The 19,691-nt window shown below is 41.1% G+C and overlaps 1 pseudogene; it reads right to left on the reverse strand.

Moving 5' to 3' along the window:
• Nucleotides 1–430: 430 nt before the first annotated feature.
• LOC112302915 (U2 spliceosomal RNA) lies at nt 431–553 on the reverse strand (annotated as a pseudogene).
• Nucleotides 554–19,691: the final 19,138 nt, after the last annotated feature.

Here is a 19,691-nt window from a genome sequence, read left to right on the forward strand (position 1 = left end):
CATATCTTAGGTATGTCTGACAATTTGCCCGAGGTTGCATGGCAAGTTAATGGCAGACTCTACCTTAAGTTCTACATTACCCGATGCCCAGACCAGGACATTTCTGTGTGTGTTGCTCTGCTCTTGAATGAACTAATGGATTTGTTTTGCTCTCTTCTGGAATATAATAATTAACAACAATAATAAATATGTATAGGGGTGTATGTTTATAAGTTTCTAGCAAGACATGATTTTAATTCAGTTTGAGTACGTTCTATTACCAAGGCAAAGAAATAATACAGTTTCTCAGAATAGGAGTTTCAAATTCTTTTGTGCTTCTAAACTACCTAATAAAAAGAAGGTAGGCCTCCACTTTTCTTTATTTCCCTCACCGTACATCTGAACTATGCTCGCCTCTGCTCAGTGCCACTCTCTTGTGACCCATGCTCCTAAAAGGTGAAAAGTATGAATGGCAGATAAACTGATGTTCTTACTGAAAACACCTGACCGATCCTACTACTTCCGATAAGAACAGATACTACATTTGATCTTAGCCGAAAGGCCAAGAAGCAATAATCTTACTACTTCTTACTAACCTAAACATTGCTGCACCTACCAGCAGGTGGGAAGTTATTGCCTAAACCAGGGATCATTAAACTTTTTCTGTAAAGGGCCAGATGGGAAATATTTTAGGTTTTGTGGGCATACTGTCTCTGTCACAGCTACTTGCTCAACTCTGATGTGTCAGAGTAATAGCAGTTGTAGACCAGACATAAATAATGAGCACAGATGTGTTCCAAAAAACTTCATGGACACGGAAATTTGAATTTCACATTTTCATATGTCTCAAAAGTAAACTTATTTTGGTGTTTTTTCAAGCATTTAAAAATGTAGAAGGCATGCTTAACTTGTGGGCCATGCAGCAGGAGGCAGCAGGCTGTATGAGGTGCTCGGCCACAGTGTGCTGACCACTGAAGGAGTAACCTCCACTTCTTCCTTCCCCAGTTTCTCTCCCGTGGTCTCTTCCTTTCCGTAGTGGGTCTACTGGTCAAAACGCATTTCTTTTCTGTCATTAAAATTCTATTGCTTGTAATTTTGACATGTAAAAAGGAAGATTCAACCTGAAACACAAACTAAAACTAGAAGGAAAGGTCACATTGGTTTTGCAAGGTATGGGAAGATTATAATCAATGTTAATCAGGGACACTAAACAGAGCTCTCTTGTGAGGAAATTGGTACAATGTTTCTGGAAACTATTTTATTTACTTGTACGCATCAAAGATCTTAAGATGTTCGTACTCTTTTACCCAGACTCTCTCAGAAAGGAATCCATAAAAGTAATTAGGGATAGGAACAAAGGATATTTGTTTCCTAATGCTCAAAGAAAGGGAAAAATATATTTATTGTAGTGTTATATTGGGTAGACCAAAAAGTCTGTTTAGTTGTTTATGTAAAATAAAAGACATTTTTCATTTTCACAAATAACTTTATAGGTTTGGATATTTTGAGTATGTTGGTTATGTCCCACATGGTATAATGTTGATTGTTCTCAACTAATGTCTCAGTTTGATGGCTATCAACTTTAACTGGTCTGCCTGACCGTGGAGTATTATCCAGCCAAAAATTTCTAGTACGAAACCTTGCAAATCACTTTGGACACATTTGATCAGTCATAGCACCTTTTCCATACACTGCACAAATCTTTTTTGGGTTTCAGTTGCATTTTTACCTTTCTTGAAATAATAAAGCTTAATATGCTAAAAATGTTGCATATTTTCTTCCATCTTCAATGTTAAAATGGCTACACAAAAATTCACCAATTTTGATGTTTTTATTATTTTATTTTATTTTTTGAATTATTTTTATTGATTATACTATTACAGTTGTCCTGATATTTGCCCCTTTGCCCCTCTTCACCCATTCCCTCAGGCCAACCCCACACTGTTGTTCATGGCCATGGATCATGTGTATAATAAGTTCTTTGCTTTACTTTACATCCCCATGGCTATTCTGTAACTACCTATTTGTACATCTTAATCCCCTCATCTCTTCACCCATTCCCCCACACCCCCCTCCCATCTGACAACATCAAAACACTCTCCATATCCATGATTCTGTCTGTGTTCTTGTTTGCTTAGTTTGTTCTTTAGATTCAATTGTTGATAGATTTGTATTTATTGTCATTTTATTGTTCATAGTTTCGATCTTCTTTTTCTTAAACAAGTCCCTTTAACATTTCATATAATAATGGTTTGAGGATGTGAACTCCTTTAGTATTTTCTTGTCTGGGAAGCTCTTCATCTGCCTTTCAATTCTAAATGATAGCTTTGCTAGGTAGAGCAATCTTCGATGTAGGTCCCAGGTTTTTATGACTTTGAATATTTCTTGCCAGTCCTTTCTAGCCTGTAAAACTTCTTTTGAGAAATCAGCTGACAGTCTTATGGGAACTCCTTTGTAGGTAACTGTCCCCTTTTCTCTTGCTGCTTCTAAGATTCTCTCCTTCTGCTTAATCTTGGGTAATGTAATTATGTGCCTTGGTGTGTTCCTCCTTGGGTCCAACTTCTTTGGGACTCTCTGAGCTTCCTGGACTTCCTGGAAGTCTATTTCCTTTGCCAGATTAGGGAAGTTCTCCTTCGTTATTTGTTCAAATAAGTTTTCAATGGTTTGCTCTTCCTCTTCTCCTTCTGGTACCCCTATAATTCTGATGTTGGAACGTTTAAAGATATCCTGGAGGTTCCTAAGCCTCTCCTCATTTTTCTGAATTCTTGTTTCTTCATTCTTTTCTGGTTGGATGTTTCTTTCTTCCTTCTGGTCCACACCATTGATTTGAGTCCCAGTTTCCTTTGCCTCACTATTGGTTCCCTGTACATTTTCCTTTGTTTCTCTTAGCATAGGCTTCATTTTTTCCTCTAATTTGTGACCAAATTCAACCAATCCTGTGAGCTTCCTGATTACCAGTGTTTTGAACTGTGCATCTGATAGGTTGGCTATCTCTTCGTCACTTACTTGTATTTCTTCTGGAGGTTTTATCTGTTCTTTCATTTGGGCCATTTTTTTTGTCTTGGTGTGCCTGTTACATAAAGGGGCGGAGCCTTAGGTATTCACTGGGGCGGGGTAATGCTCCTGACTGTGCTGTGATGCTGTATATGGGGGAGGGGTCCAATAGGGAGCAATGGTGCTTGCTCCACTCTCTGCTGGTTTTCAGTCACTCCCTCTGCTACCCACAATCAAATTGGGCCCTTCTGGTACTGCTTCTTGAGTGCAGGGGTTTGTGTACATTCTAGGCCCCTGTGGGTCTCTCCAGCGAACTCTCCTGCGAATCTGGGAGTTTCTGCCGCTGTAGCCTCAACCCCCACAGGTGTTTTCAATCAGTGGTTTGAGGCTTTATTTCCCCCGCACTGGAACTCCGGGTTGCGCGGTATGTCACTTGGTCCACCAGATGCTGCCTCGCTGGCCAGCTGCAGCTTTGCCCACCCCACTCCACAATCCTCCACCTCACTGGCTCCGCTAGCCACCACCTTGCCACGTGTCCTCTTTGCCCGGCTGCCGGTCTCCACCCCTCCTACTGGTCTGGATGAATGTTTTCTTTATCTCCTTGGTTGTCAGACTTCCATACAGTTCAATTTTTTGTCAGTTCTGGTTGTTTTTTGTTTTAAAATTGTTGTTGTCCTTCTTTTGGCTGTGCAAGGAGGCACAGTGTGTCTGCCTACGCCTCCATCTTGGCCAGAAGTCCAGAACATGGGTTTCTTAATTCACTTGTGCTATTGGGTATTTTACCAAGCAAGTTGGAATCTTCCTGGGAGTTAAGTGAGAGTCTCTGCCTCTCCTTTTTTATATTCTTCCCTAGTTTATTCTGTTCTGATGTGTTTCCCACAAGAGATATTAGGTTTCCATTAAAATGAGTCCCTCAAGGGAATAACTGAATAAGAGAGTTGCAAAAGGTTTTAAACCATTGTTTCCTAACATTTTTTCATGTTATGGCAAACATATAAAATGAAGATGATTTTACAATACATTGGAATAAACAGAGAAGGATGCTTGTAGCTAGAAATGGTTGGCCTTGAGGCTGTTCAAGGCAATGCCCAGTCATCATGGAAAAGTGTAATCTCTTTGAGACATACCAGAGTGCCTTGGCATAGCAGTTGGGAAGCTCTGCCTTAAAGATCAGCTAGTTCATTCCGCCCTCACTCCCTCTACTTTATAGATTAAGAAAATGAGACCCATTCCGAGACCTCAGTGATACCATGAGGCCAAGATTTTGAACCAGTGATGTGGGGAAATGGAAGAGTTGGAGACTGGAAGGCATTTTGTCTCTCCATCTGCACTTATTCACGTAGTCTCTTACTTAGAATTTTCTAGTACATACTTTTTAAAAGTATTTTTCCCTAAGAAATATTTGTCTCACTATAATAAAAAACTCCAAGTAGCATTGAAAAGTAAGTGGTGGTGGGGGGTGGGGGGGCAGAAAGTGGATGTAACTGAAGGCTTGTTAAATCCTATAATGTTCCTCAAGTTGGCATTTTTCATAAGGTAAAAAGTGTTGTGCTATTTTCTTAGAGATTTGGTAGCAGAAACTAAAGATTTGTCTCAGTTGTAGTCTTTGTGTACTTATACTAAACACAAATTTTGTGAAAAATACTGAGATGAATTTCCTGTAAGTAGAAAAAGTTGAGCAATCACCCACTTAGGATTACCAGGCCCAGAGGTTTAGTTAAAAGAGATCAAGTACCCTTTGTCCCTAACCAAAGTGCCTGCTCTCAGGGATTTGAAGGATGGTGCCCAAAGTGACTAAGATAAACCCCAGTTGCAGTTCTTAGAAGGCTATGAACTTTTTTTCCTACATGATGTGGGGGAGACAGAAAACAAAGCTAAAACGCTGACTTTCCTCTCCAGAGACCCAGTCATTGAACCAGGAACTTTGGATTTCTGTGAGCATCAATTGAGTGTTTTGAAGTACATTTCAGATTCCTCACCTTTAAAAATAGATGGTAGGCAAAGGTACAGGGGAGGAGGTGTGAGTCTCAGGCTTCAAGTGAATGAGATCATTCTGCAGCCTTCCCATTTCCCACATTGCAGATGTCACAAGGTGAGAATGAATCCTCAGCTTGTTCTGGTTTCCAAGTTACAATCCCTCTGCTTTTTCCCTACTCCCCTTAGGAAATCTGTGGAGTCTGCAAAAACACTTGACAGACAATCATTCTTACAGACAGCAGACACACACGTTATTCCACTGAAACTCTCTTACCCAAGAGTTGAAAGCTCTTGTGCATAACAGGTTTAAGTATAAACATGTGTTTTTACCATTCATCATTTTTTCCTCTCTTTGAGAAAGCCACATGTGATCATATTCTGGGAGGCAACACAATCGACAGCAGGTGGGCTCTATAATTGGCCTGCTTGGGGAGTAGCAGAAGTTGGGTTCAAAAGGCACTGACCTTATGGGTTTGGTTAGTAGGAGTTTGTGAATGGGGCTATAAAACCTAAACAGAGAACTAGGCTGCCTGTCAGACCCATAGGGGAACAATGAAAACCAAAATGAGTATTTCAGGGTAGTGACAGAGAGAATGTGAAGAGGTTGTGATGTTGAAGGTCAACAAGATTTTGCTGCAAAAATACTCATGTTTATCCCCACAACAATCTTATATATGGCCCTAGCTGCAAAAATACTCATATTTATCCCTACAACAATCTCATGTAGAGCCCCCTGGGCTCACTCTGGACCTTTACATTTCTTCATTCATCTTTCTTCCTGGAACACATTAGGGCAGGGCTGACAGTGACAGAGCACACTGAGGCTTGGGCAGTGTCCGCTAAGCCACCAAGGTTAATGGCAGAGCCAGTACATTCTTGCTCTCATATCTTGGCTGTTTCTATTTTGATCGGAAACTAAATCATAAAAAGATAATGTCAGAGCAGTGTACGTACAGCAAAGAAAAGTAGCGATAAAGTGATAGCCGATAAATTTTGTCACAAGCAAACTATGTAATTCAAGTTCAAATTATCCATTTAGGTAGCCTACGCCCTTGAAATTAGCTGGAAGATGAACAATTTGCTTTGTATTCTTGAGGAATCAGTTTATTTGTTGTAAATGCTTTCAAGATGGGATTTCTAAAACTCATTAATTCCACTAATATTTACTGAGTGCCTCCTATATCCAAGGTGCTGGGAACAAAACAATGAAAGAGACTCAGGCTTTGCTCTCAGCAGTTTATGGTCTAGAAGGAGAAAAAGATTTGTTAACAGGTCATCTGAGTTTTCCCTGATAGTTGTTATAGAAGCACATAGGAGGAACATCAAAACCAGCTTTGCCTGTGGTAGTCAATGGTGGGAGGGCGTGTCAGGGAAGGTTTTCTGGAGGAATAGCTAAATTGAAACATGAAGGATGGAAAAGAGTTATTTGAAGTGGGTAGAGAAAGAATGTTCTATAGTTAGGAGTTGGTTAAAATGTTTGGGATAGAATAGAAAAGAATGCCTCCCATGACCTACTAAGAATTCAAATATGAGAGACAGAAGCATTAAGGGGCAAAATCATGAGGGATCTGTGTGTCTAGTGGTTCCATTGTACTTAGCATACTAAGTACTTAGCATACATTGGACTTAGCATACTAGTCCCTCTTAGCTGAGAGTACTCCATTGGGGTTTACTATATTTTGTTTCTAAAGCTCTGTTCCATTATCTTAATACAAGGAGATATGTGTTAATGGTTTGGGAAAAGGGACATCAATTAACCACTTCTCCCAGAGAGGGAAACAAGGGTCTAATGGAGACGTCAGAAACAAAGAAATGGGAAATTTGGGGTATCAACATTGCACAGGGACAGGTAAAGTTTCTCAGGATGGAGATACCGGAACGTTTCAAATTTTTGTAAGCAACCATTGTTAAGAATGTAGCTCAGCTCTATTTTATTGTGTTACATTTTCAGATTACATTCTGGTATCAATTTCTAGAGGAAAACATTATGAATAAATGATAATTTTTCCAGAAGGCTGTAACTGTAATTGGCATGAACCACATTTTTGTAGGGTTTTTTTCTTCTGCTTTTGTTATTACTTTAGGAACAATAATCATTGTTATTGTTGGCAGATTTCCCAGATTTAACCTATAGCTTACCAATAACAGCAACAACAGTAATTTTTAACATTAGAAGAGCGCTTACAGAGTATCAGACACTTCTACAGGCGAGCAGTTTCCCCTCTCCCATTTCCGTGCTGCCTGTCACCTACATGGACATGTGATTAAAAGATAAATTCTGGCTCCATTTTCTCATGAACTTTCCAGGTCATATTCAAATATTTAAACATGCTCTGGATTTGAAACCAGGTTAATGATTTTTATTTTCTCACCTAAAAGTTCTGTTCCCAATTATAACAAATTGTTGGATTCCTCTGTTACATCTTTGAGAAGCATCAGTTTCTACTATACCACTTTATTTGCAAAACCTCTGATTTACCCTTGAGGACTGGAAAGAAAAATGTTCAACCATCAAAAGAACAGGAAAAAATGAACTGTACTTTGTTATTACTATGTATAGGCCACTTATTGAGCCATAGGCTAGGCATGTGAGAGAGATTATTTTAATCCTTACAATAAGTCTGCAAAGTAGGTTCTATATTTCCATTTTTAATGAAATCCTTTCAGAGAGATTAAATTAATTGCCAACATCTATGTTGCCATTGTAATCGACACATGTGATTTCCAAGCCTCCACTCTCTCCATCATGCCATCCGCAAAGGTTGCCCATTCCAAGGTGCCTTGTTTTAAATCATCCAGAGCATTTGGTGTGCTAAAACTTATTCAAACCTCTGAACATCAGGTTGGAGGCTGCCGAACTAAAAGCAAAGGGAAATGCAAAATCGCTCTATTAAAATGACAAATAATCCAGATGTAGCAAATTATATGATAACCAATGTGTAGAAGAGAATTGTAAAATTAGAGTGAACAGCCGTGCAATGCCATTAATCATATTACAACTCTTCACATGATCTGACCCCCACCATGAGATGGTCTGGCAAATGCCTGATCTCATTTTGCTCTGTCATATGGTGCAGCTCATCAGGGCCACACACTATTGTGAATACTGTAGTTGTCACAATGCAGTATTTTTTATCTCTGCAAATGGGTAAATTAAAATCATTTCACCTAGGGCAATCCTGCACCAAAAATATACTGACAGCAGTTCTGTATATTTTCCCACTCACATGTTATTTTCATAATTTTTGTTTTCATTTCTGCTCTGAATCACCTACTCTAGGATATAAAGATCCAGACAGGTTAAGAGGCCAGTGTTGTTTATCCTGAAAGCTTTCTCCAAGAGCTAGACCACTGGGAAGGAGGCGAGCTTTCTTTTCAGATGATGAAATCAACAAGCAGCAGGTTGGAGTTAAGCCATTACAGTTCTTCTAAGAAGGAGCACTTGTGGGCTAGCAGGTTTGGAATAACCTGGGAGAACAGAAGCGCAAATCACATCACAAATGCGGCTACAGTCAGTACATTCAATGATTGCCATGAAAGTAACACAGGGAAGAAGAATGAGTGAAATCAGGGTCTGTGATTGCAGAGAAAGGGTTTGGGGAAGGTGGCCAGTTTGATCAGGTTTGGTTCAGGAAATAACAGCACAACTAATATAAACTCTATCTCCTGTTTGTTGCTCATTTCTCATCTGAACACTCTCTTCCTCCATTTTGTGCATTTTTACCTTGAAGCCTTTTATGGCAATTCCCTGTTTTCCAAAAAGGATTTCTGATTTGACCCAGCAAGCATATGGTGCTGGAGGCAAAAGTTCCGGTTAATGAATTTGGGCCTTGTGAAGTGCGTGTGGGAAGAGGAGTTGATTTATATGTAAAATATATTGTTGACCCGTGAGAGCCTACAATGTTTGCTGTCATGTTACGTGCTTTCTGATTTTACTTGGAGTTGAATTTAGTTTGTCACAGTTCAAAAAGACAGGGTCTGCAGTGTCTTATACATAAGGGACTCTCAAAAAATAAAAGGATAATTGAAAAGATAAATTGATAATGCCTCAATGCAATTAAAATATGCTAACATGAGCTGACAAAAGATCTTGTCTCAATTATAAACTAGAAATAAAATGTGATTTTTCAGGGGGAAAGTACAAGAAACATTCATGCATTCAGTCACGAACTCATTCACATCTAAGTACTAGGCTAGACTCTGAATATAGTATAGTAAGTAAAACAGAGATGATGCTTGCCCTCAAGAGTTTATATTCTAGTGGGAGACAAACAATATCAATTTATACATTCTTAAAAGTGAAGGCAATTTTTTAGGGTGGGTAATATTTAGATAATGCAGTTATTAAGAAGGGCTTGTCTGCGGCGACTTGCAGGAGAGGACGGGGCCATGCCGAGAGCCTGAGGCAGAGAGCTCTGCAGGGATGGACAGTCTGGACAAATGCTGCAAGGCAGGAGGGAGTGTGTGGTGTCCTATGACAAACTGGAGAGCGTGACCAGCATGGGCTGAGCTAGGGGAGGCTGGACAGCAGTATGCATATCAAATGGTGTGGGACAAAATCCCTTCGTAAGATCATTGCAGGGAACGCAGAAGACATTTATTTACTTGTAGAAAAAACATTGTGTGTGATTCTTAGTTGGGAAACCTGCAAAAATCCATTTAAGTTATAATATCACTACAGCCAAACCACCAGGGATTCTGTAGGCAAAGGCATTTTACAGTTTATACTGCAAGGAGACCCTGTCTTTCTTCATTCACAAGCCTCAGCACAGACACCATCCACGGTGCCTTCACTTGGGGGCTGACTTTTCAGATCCATGTTCATCATGCTTATCATGCTAAGGTCTCTCTTTCCTATTCTATCAGGAATGGTTTTTGTCCTGTTGTTCTTGATTTTTTTGTTTTGTTTTTAATCATTAAGAATACATGTGGAGTTTTCCCAAATGCCACTTCTATAATTATTAATTATTAAATATTAATGGTGGAAAACATTTTAAAGAAAATAGCTGTGGTGGGTTATTTCAATAGCTATCTGTCAGGGTTCCTGTACCCTGTTTTCCTTTCTAGTGGGGGCCCTGATCCCTGTTTGTGATTTACCTTGGATCTGGCTCAAGCACTAGGATTGCCACATGTAGCAAATAAAAATACAGGATAAGATGGCCAGTTTAATTTGAATTTCAGATAAAGAAACAATACTTTAATATATGTCCCATGCAGTATTAAAAATTACTAAAACTATAAGAAGTTCATCGTGTATCTGAAATTCACTTAGCTGGGCATCCTTTATTTTATCTGGCAACTCTAGATAATCACGCCCTCAGCTGAAGTGTGAGACGCACAACATGAGGCTGGTGGTTCAGCTTCACTCTTGTTCCTTCACTGGCTTTCTCTTTAGGCTCAGTAACTGGACCTCTGCCTTGAACTCTTTCTGATGACTCTCATGTCTTTACAAAATGTCCTAGTTCTTCCAAAGGCTGAGATTGGCCTTTTCCTCTTTGTGCCTCAGAGGCTGGAATCCTATACCCAAATAAAGTCCCCTGGGTGATTCCCTGCCACTTGCTGCCAGGTCTCCCCAATGCCTTCATGTGCGGAGAACTTTGGTTCAACTTCATCACAGAGGGAGGGCAGAATAGGCTTTGGGTGTAAAGGTTAGGTGAATTCCTCCTGCCTCTCTTCACCTGTGAAAACTTATGTTTAATGTCTCTGAGCTTCAGTGTTTATAATCAGTATAATAGAGAAATAATAATAAACTTATAGGACTGTTACATAGACTTCATATTGTGGTTGTTCAAAAATGTGAGAGATCTTCCATCTGCCTTGATTTAGACCCTGGTTCACTGAGAGTCCCCTTTATACTGTTTTCCTATTGAACCTCTTCCTGTTGACAGATGCTGGGGATTTCCTAGCACCCAATAGGGCTCTGTGAAGTCTTCTATGGGTCTGACTATATTTCTCAGTACTGAAAATAAATATTTGTTAAATCAATGAACAGAATATCTATTCCACTTATCCTGTCTGCCTGGTCTCTGGGTCCCAGCCATCTAATTCCTGTCTCTGCATATGGTCTCACTCAGCCCCTTAATATCGCAGGCTCCTATGGGGCCCCCCTAATTTCTTTCCTTCTCCAATAGTCCTTGGTGGCCAGTGGGAGATTTGGTCGGGCTTACCTTCCTGCAGCAGAAGTGGTCTTTACTACCCTCCCCAGGCTCTTTCCTGACCCAGCACAAGACATCTCTTCCATCACTGGACTTGTTTGCCTCTTACGTCTGAAGGATTTCAACTTCAAGTAAATTTTATTAATATTTGCTCAGATCCAAGTGTCCATCTGTCACACCTTTGCAGCCCCTGTACCTCCTGCTCTCCTCCTGTGAGCCCCTCCTCATTCATGTACCATGCTTGGCTGAGAAGGTCCAGTGGGTATGGGTGTTTGCTTCTGCATCCATTGTAGGTACTATAGGTCTTAACACTGTCCTAACATGAATCTCGAATGTGCTTTATGAGCAGTTCTACCCAACTTAGTTGATGTCAGATCTCTGTGAACAGCCATGATCATTTTTAAAATCTTAATTTTTGGCTCTGAGATCCTATTCCTAAATTCCAAATTTTCTACTAACAGAGATAACTAGCATATAGTGGTATTGACCGTATGTCTGTCTTCTTGGTGCTGTGTTCTGAAGCCAGGAGTGACTGGGGAATATGAGAGAAGCAGATTGGGCTGTTTATCTCACCTTGAAATCTTTCCTGCCTTCTCCCTCTTCCTGGACAAAGAACTCCCTAGGGCAGGGGTGTCAAACTCATTTTTACCGGGGGCCACATCAGCTTCGTGGTTGCCTTCAAAGGGCCAAATGTAGTTTTAGGACTGTATAAATGTACCTATTCCTTAACAGTTAAGCGAGAGCTCAGCGCTGCTGCTGGGTAGAAACAAGGTGCCAGACAGGGCTGGATAAAACAAGGTGGAAGGCCCAAGGCCCACAGGCCTGGTGTTTGCCACCTGTGCCCTAGGGGGAATGGGGACTTACCACCTGCTCTCTAGCCCTCCCCCCACTGCATAACCCTCGTTCACTTTTTTTTGAATGTTTAAATGTTTCAATTTGTTTATTCTTTTTTTAAACTTTTTATTGTTATTCAGTTACAGTTGTCTGCCTTTTCTCCCCATCCCTCCACTCCACCCCAGCTGAACCCACCTCCCTCCCCCACCTTTACCCTCCCCCTTGATTTGGTCCATGTGTCCTTTATAGTAGTTCCTTTAATCCCCTCTCCCCACTGTCCCCTCCCCACTCCCCTCTGGTTATTGTTAGATTGTTCGTAACTTCAATGTCTCTGGTTATATTTTGTTTGCTTTTTTCTTTTGTTGATTATGTTCCAGTTAAAGGTGAGATCATATGGTATTTGTCCCTCACCGTCTGGCTTAATAGCCAAGTACTGGAAGCAAATGAGCGGATCAAAAAAACTATGGTACATTTACACAATAGAATTCTACTCAGCAGAGAGAAAGGAGCTTATACCCTTCACAACAGCATGGATGGAACTGGAGAGCATTATGCTAAGTGAAATAAGCCCATCGTTCACTTTTAAATAATGTGATAGAAGCCAAAGTAAAGGGAAAAAAAGCATCACATTTTAGCATTGGGGACTAGGTTGTAGAAAAATAAATCCCGCTACTTTTTCCACAAAAACAATGACAACTTCAAACTGAACCTTAGTCTTTTATTTCCCCATCAGAAGTCTCTAACTTTCCAAGTAATGTTTAAAACAAAGTTAAAAGTTTTGCCTCTAGGCGGCTCTACCCAGAGATGGCTTCTAGCTAAGTGAAGCTGGTAATTTGCAGGTAAAGACTTCTTTTAATTACTCCCTAAAATCTGAAATTTCTACAAATTACCTCTGACACAAACTGTTACTGTATCTTATTGCAAAAGAATTCCTGTGACTCCAATTCTAGGGAAAACCATAGCCTGATCAAGAAAGAATTTTACACATAAATGTTGACCTACAACTGCCAAATTCCTTTCTTCCTCTTAAGCTCTTCTGGGCCTCTTGAATCTCTTTTTTCTAGGAGCTATTAAAGGGTTTTAAACTGACAGCAAAAGTCACTGACTATGGCTTGGATTGATGAGGGCCCTTTACTTTTACTTTACTAGGCCCATGTCTAGTTTGATCGTAGTTTGTTCTGGGTCCCTCAACCTCGGCACTGTTGACATTTTGGGTCAGATAATTCTTTGTTGTGTGTGTGTGGGACGGGGCTGCCCTATACGCTATAGGATGATCATCTGCATCCCTGACCTCTCTGCCCACTAGATCCTGGTTTTATCCCTTCTCCCCCGAGGGACAACCAGTATGTCTCCTGGTGGATAAAGTCAACTCCAATTGGGAAACACTGGTCCAGTTGTATCAAAATTAAGCCGAATAAGAAGAATTGCAGAGAGGAGAAAGGGGGAGAAAGGCTATTTTTTAATACATATATTTGCTTTATGTCCTTTGGAATTTACCTCCTGCTCTCTTCATTTCTGCTTATGTTGAATATCTCTGTTCCTAATATAGCAGAGGTGGGTGCCTGGAGATATTAGGACATTTGTTTTTAACAGACCAGGAAAATTAAATTCAAAGCATGTTTCAGGATGGGAATTACAGAGCCTGGAATAGAAATAGAAGATGAATACATCCTCTCAAATATTCTCTAATTTACCCACAGCTTCCCTGGGAAACCCATGTTTACGGGAAAATTATATCCCTGTGCACCTGGTGTGAAAGTAATACGTATTAATTACATGAGTATGTATCATATACTAAGTTTTCTTGTCACATAGGTTTTGTCAGTTAATTTTCTTAGTAATAAATATTCAGGTGAGTTCAGTATTATAATTCCCATTTCACAGATGAGAATGAAAAGACTCAGAAGGATGAAGTTACTTGTCTAAGGTCACGCACGTGGTAAGTGGCAGAGATGGGTTTCAAATGGAAATCTGCAGATTATTAAAAAAAATTTTTTCCCCACTTCACTATGTCATTTGTTGTGCTGATTTTGGAACTCTGAAGTCACAGGCAAAGACGTCTGCTGTTTGGCAGACTTTATATAAGTTAGTTTTACAATAGACTTATTATGCCAGGAAATAATTTATGCATATCTCTATGCCAGTGCCCCCCCCATTTTTGTAAAGGGGTTTTTGAATGTTACTAAGCTTTTGTGGTTATCTGGTTAAGGACTATTTTGACCTACATAATTAAGCTGGTTTTTTTCTACAGTCAAGCATTGTTCATCATTTTCTGCACAGCAGCATGTCTGCCTTTAGAATAAATAACACCTAATAAAGATAACTCTATAAAATTTGCATAGAGGATGTATGTTTGACCAAAAACGTATGTTGGATGAGGTGTACCTGCTTACCATGTTTAAACAATGCTAATTAAAAAAAATAAAAAGAAAGCTCTGGCAGCGTTACATTGCTGAAGCTAGTGTTTGTAACAGTCGTTTACAATGGAGCATAATACAGTCTTGTAAATAACAGAAGAGTATTTGCTGGCCCCCTTTTTTTTCCTCTTCAGATTTATAATGAAATTATTATTCTCCTCTCTGTTCTGACATATAAATTTGAATAAAGGTATAGAATCATAGAAGTTCAGAAATATAAGAGTAATTACAGACTTGGCTTCAGTCTAGGCCAGCTACCTACAAGATGTGCCATTTAACTATGTGAGTTTCAATTTTCTCATCTTAAAACCGGAATAAAATGATATACTTCATAAATATGTTAGAATGAGTAATGAGTAAGTGTATGTGAGAATACAGTACAAATACTAAAATGTTATATGGATTTAAATTCAGAAAATATGAGTATATAAGGAGCACCTACTATACAAATCACTTTGCTATGAACTCAGAAATGAGTGAGAAGAAACCTTTGACTTCAAGGGATTCTTCTGCTAGTGGAAGAGGGAGACATACAGAGAAATAAGAGTAATGTAAGTTATGCTGCAGGCCTTTCAAAAAAGCACAGCAGAAGCAACAGAGGAGAAAGGGACGATATCTAAGGTCGAAACACTTACGAAGATGAAGCATTTGAACTCGGTCTGGAAAGGTAATTAGGGTTTGGACAGGCTAAGCAAAGAGGATGGTATTCCAGTTAAAGAAAATGACAAGAGCCTAAGCACAAGCATATGAAATCAGATGGAATGTTTGGGAATGAGTAGTGCGAGGTAAGACCGAAGATGTCAGTGGGGGCCAGAATATTTGCGGTCTTGAATGTCCAGATAGGGGTTAGTTTTAGAACGGAGGATGGTTATGCCCTCCTATGAGGCAGGGCACAAACCTCCAGGCCACTAAATGATGGCTGTTCTTTGGACCAGAGACCTTTAGTAATGACTAAATTGGCTGATAAAAATCTTCTAATTTCTTTTTTAAATTTAATCTTTATTCTATTTTTTTACATTACATTTTAGTCCTCTTATAACCCCTTGATTTCTAAATGTAATCTCAGCAGTCACTTTTCAGAGCATCACATAGTTGTATGGAATAGGTCCAATGTCTTTTTGTGATTTCTCAGAGTGTCCTCGTGTTGGGAGATTGTGTCACAGCCATCCTCCAGCCCCCCCACCTCTTCCCCACCCAAAGCCTGCACCCCTGCAAAATGAAAGCCAGAGAGTGAGAAGGAGCAGCAAGCTGTCCCCTTCCTTCCTGCCTTTCCTTGTGCTTTGCTGTTGCTATTTTCAAAGTGGTGCATGAGGGCAGGAGTGAGTGTCAGTCTCCCTTTGGAACACATGCTGAAAATGGAAAATAAGATGCACTGTGACATTTTAGCTAAAGACCTTTCTCTGGCTTTGGGAAAAGCCAGCTGAATGGGCACTCATTGTCACACAGCCGGAAGAAAACCACACAGTCAAATGTCACCTCGGAGCTTGTTTGCTGTTATATTTTCAGTGTACATTTGATTATTCTTCCTTTCCATTTTTAAGGATAAGGGGTCAAAGCCACTCCAGCTTTGCCTTTCTTTTCATAAAAGTCTCCCTCCCTCTTCTCATGAAAGCTACCCACATGAGAGGAAGACTTGCATAGCTTTTTCCTGTTTCAAACGGCAAGGGTACGTTTGCAAATGTATTGTACCTCAACGGTGCGATTCAGTTAAGCTTATTCATAATTTTTGGAGAAATTGACCAAAATTGCCAAAGAGATAAAACTATATTTTGGGCATTTCATGTCCTTTGCTCTAAGCACTAACGTCTAGTGCTCCCTTTCCTTAATCTTCTTTTACTTCTCATTCCTTTTAAGGAGGCAACATCTTGTCAGTGGAAAGAATGAAAACTTTGGAAGCAGTCGGATCTGTTTCTCTCTTGACATCTGCATTTACTAGCTGCATGTCTTAGGTCCACTTCCATTAAGCCTCAGTTTCCTCATTTAATAAATGGGGATTATAATAGTACTTATCATATGAAGTTACATTGAAAATTAAACACGATAATGTATGCAAAACATCCAGCCTATTGCCAGTAAATGTTACCATAAGACCTCCTGACCCAGCTCAGGGTGATCACATGTAGTCCAGGGCTTCTGACAGAAGATGGGTGCACAGGGCTGGGTGGAGGAGAGGTCTCCTTTGTTCTCTGATACCACTGTGGCCTGAGGGAGCTCAGGAGGTAAGATGATCAGAATCAGAAGAGTATGGTCCCTGCTAGAGTTCCAGGTGAAGAGCTGGAATAGTGGGGACCCAGGCTAACAAGGTTTCACTTCCCAAAGGCTTATACTCATATTCCGGGGACCTCATGGAGGTGGTGTGTTTGTTCCAGGTACTGAGGAGGGAGAACGGTGCTGTGGGTAAAGACTCACCTTTCAATTCTGGAGCCCTGGGTTTGATTCCAGGTTTGCCATTTAACAGTTCTGTGCTGTGGGCAGTACATTAAACCCTTGTGCCCCAGCTACCTCATCTCTAAAATAGCCAGCAGATTTACCTAATGGGGTTGGTGGGAGAATTAAATGGGGGTAGTATCAGCTAACATTTAACAAGAACTAACATTTTTAAGAGGGCTGACTATGTGCCAAGCACGATTCTGAGCACTTCACATGCATTAGCTTGTTTAACTCAGGACAACCCTGTGAAACTGGTGTTACTGTTGTCCTACTTATATAGGGGAGGAATGTAAAAGAAATCCAAGCTATCTAAGGTTACTCAGGTTTTAGGTGGAAGAGGCAGGATTCAAACAGGGTACTTGGCTTCAGAGGTGTGTGCTTAAAATGTCTGCTTTACCGTCTAGACCAGTGGTTCCCAAAGTGCGATTCTTGGCCCAGCAGTGCCAGCAGTGCCAGCATTGCCGGGAATGTGTGAGAAATGGAGGGGGCTGAGGGGCCGGGGGGTGGAGGAGGGTGTTGGGGGTAAATGGTGATGGATGGAGGCTTGGCTTGGGGTGGTGAACAAAAAATACAGTGTACAGACATTGTAGAATTTTGTACCTGAAACCTGTATATGTTTAACTAGTGTCACCCCAATAAATTCAATAAAAAGGAAAAAATGCACATTCTCTGCTGGATCCCCCCAGACCTACTGAAACAAAACCTCTGTTTTAACAAGCCCTCCAGGGAATTTGGATACAGGCTTAAGATTGAAGGCTATTGCTCTAGACCAAGGGTGGTAAACCACCACAGCACCTGTTCTTGTCAAAAAGGTTTTATTGGAACGTAGACAGGCTCATTCATTTATGTATTGTCTGTGGTTGCTTTTTGCTATACTGCCAGAGTTGAGTAGTTGGACCAGAGATGGTTGGCCCCAAATCCTAAGGCATTTACTCTCAGCCCTTAAGAGAATGTTTGCAGACTCCTGGTCTAGACAATACAATGAAAGCCCCTAGCACAGTGCCAGCACATAGTAAATGCCCAATAAGTGGCTGTTATGAGTAAGTGCTTTGGAAGCATAGGGATCCAGAGTGTGCCTGTGCCACTGTACAGGTAGGCTAGATCAGGGCAGAACTGGACTACAATGAATGAACTGTTCCTTAGTTAAGATCCAGGTGTGGCCGAGTAATTTGGTAATGGTGCTGGTCATTTCTTACCAAGGTAGGGAGAGGAAAGGGAGGATCTCCTTCTTTAGGCCATTATCTAGCTGCATTTTCCTCCTAATAATTGTTAGTTTTTTTTAGCTGACAACTGTACTTTGAATGAGTCAGTATGTTACCCGGATGTGGAGGCTGAGGCTCAGAGAGGGCGGGGGACTTCTGAAGGACGCAGAGCTAAAAGTGCTGTGGTGCCTAGACTCGAGCCTGCGTCCCGCGAGTATGGACTCAGGCCTCCCCAGCTTTCTGCCTACTGTGGTGGTGATTTCCATTCCCACCTCAGGGATAGATTAACCTCGTAGAAACACCAGTGTCTTTTGTCTTTTCCCTGAGGACTCTGTCCTTTTAGGGAAATGACTTGCCTCCTTCTGAGGAGATCAGTTGTGCCTGGCTGCCCTTCTCTGTGCATAGGAGGGTACTGGGTCAGGTTTCTGGCAGGATACAGATGGCACACTTGAAGAGAATTTGATAAAGGGACCAGGAGCAACTACGTAGTTTGGTGGGGGGGGGGCAGTACACATTGAAAATATGGGGTTCTTGTTAAAGCATTAAGAATTTCACGAGTGTGGACTGCTAAGCACAGGTCCCTGTGTTTAGAACTGTGTTTAGTGTGGCACAAGCCACGCTCCTTATGAAGATAGCCCAGAAAGAGACTGTTTGCGAAGTGTGGGTGGGGTTTAGGAAAACTAATAAGACGTGATGCAGATGCAGTGCCCCGGAGGGTAGGAGAAGTGGAAGCCATTGCTCCGTCTGGGACTTAAGGGGCAAAAAGAAGGAAGAAATTCCTAGAACCAGGAGAGAGTGGCTGTGTAGAAGAAACCACTAACCTTTCCAGGATTTTCTCCTTCTAGTTCCCTATATGGACACCTATCAAAAATGGCCATCACAGTATCACCAAGGGAAAGCCCTCAGAATCCCCCTTTTCTCTTAAAAATGTATTTGAAATGTATAACACAAGCCATAGAAAAATGAGTTTCTTTTGATGAAAAACAATTTCCCCAGGCCCCCATTTTTCAAATATTCAATAGAAGTAACAGATCGTTGGGCCCTTCCTTGTGCTGGGGCTTTGGCAGAACCCCAGAAACCCTTGCTGGAGAGCTGAGGTTTACCTCCTGACGAGTGTTCATGCCCTCCCATCTCTGTGGCAGACTGGAAAGAGGTGAGCTGTTGGAATCGAGCTGATTTGGGTTCCAGAGCCTTCTGTCCACCGGATCATTTACTTTGCCGGTCCTCAGTTTCTTCATCATCCCCCTCACCTCTCTGACACCTGCCTTGTGGAATTGCCATTTATTAAAACAGACACTGGCTGATTGCCAGGGTTTCCTGGGTGCTGAGTGTGACTCATCTCCACATCTCCCCAGCACATTTCACCCAGTAGGTCCTCAACAATGTTTTTCTGCTTGACTGGTATTCCCAGGGAAAGCTGTGGTTAACTAGTGTCCTCCCAGGGCAAAAGGCTGTCTCAGGCACTCAGGGCTGCCTGTTGAAGCTTGGCTGGTCCCTGGCTGGGGTTTTTGACTGTTGGCCTCTCATTTAACCCCTTACCTCTGAGAACAGGTCATTTACTGGGCTTTAGAGAAAACCTTAAAAAGACCTTTCTCCATGTTCAGTGCCATGGCCTTCTCAGTTTCAGGTTCTCCCGTGGCTGTCTAGAAATACTCCTTAGCTAAGAGCTTGGCTACAGATGCCGGGCTGGGGCCACTGGGCAG

Source organism: Desmodus rotundus, chromosome 1 (genome assembly GCF_022682495.2).
Source record: "Desmodus rotundus isolate HL8 chromosome 1, HLdesRot8A.1, whole genome shotgun sequence".
Classification (NCBI taxonomy): Eukaryota; Metazoa; Chordata; class Mammalia; order Chiroptera; family Phyllostomidae; genus Desmodus; species Desmodus rotundus.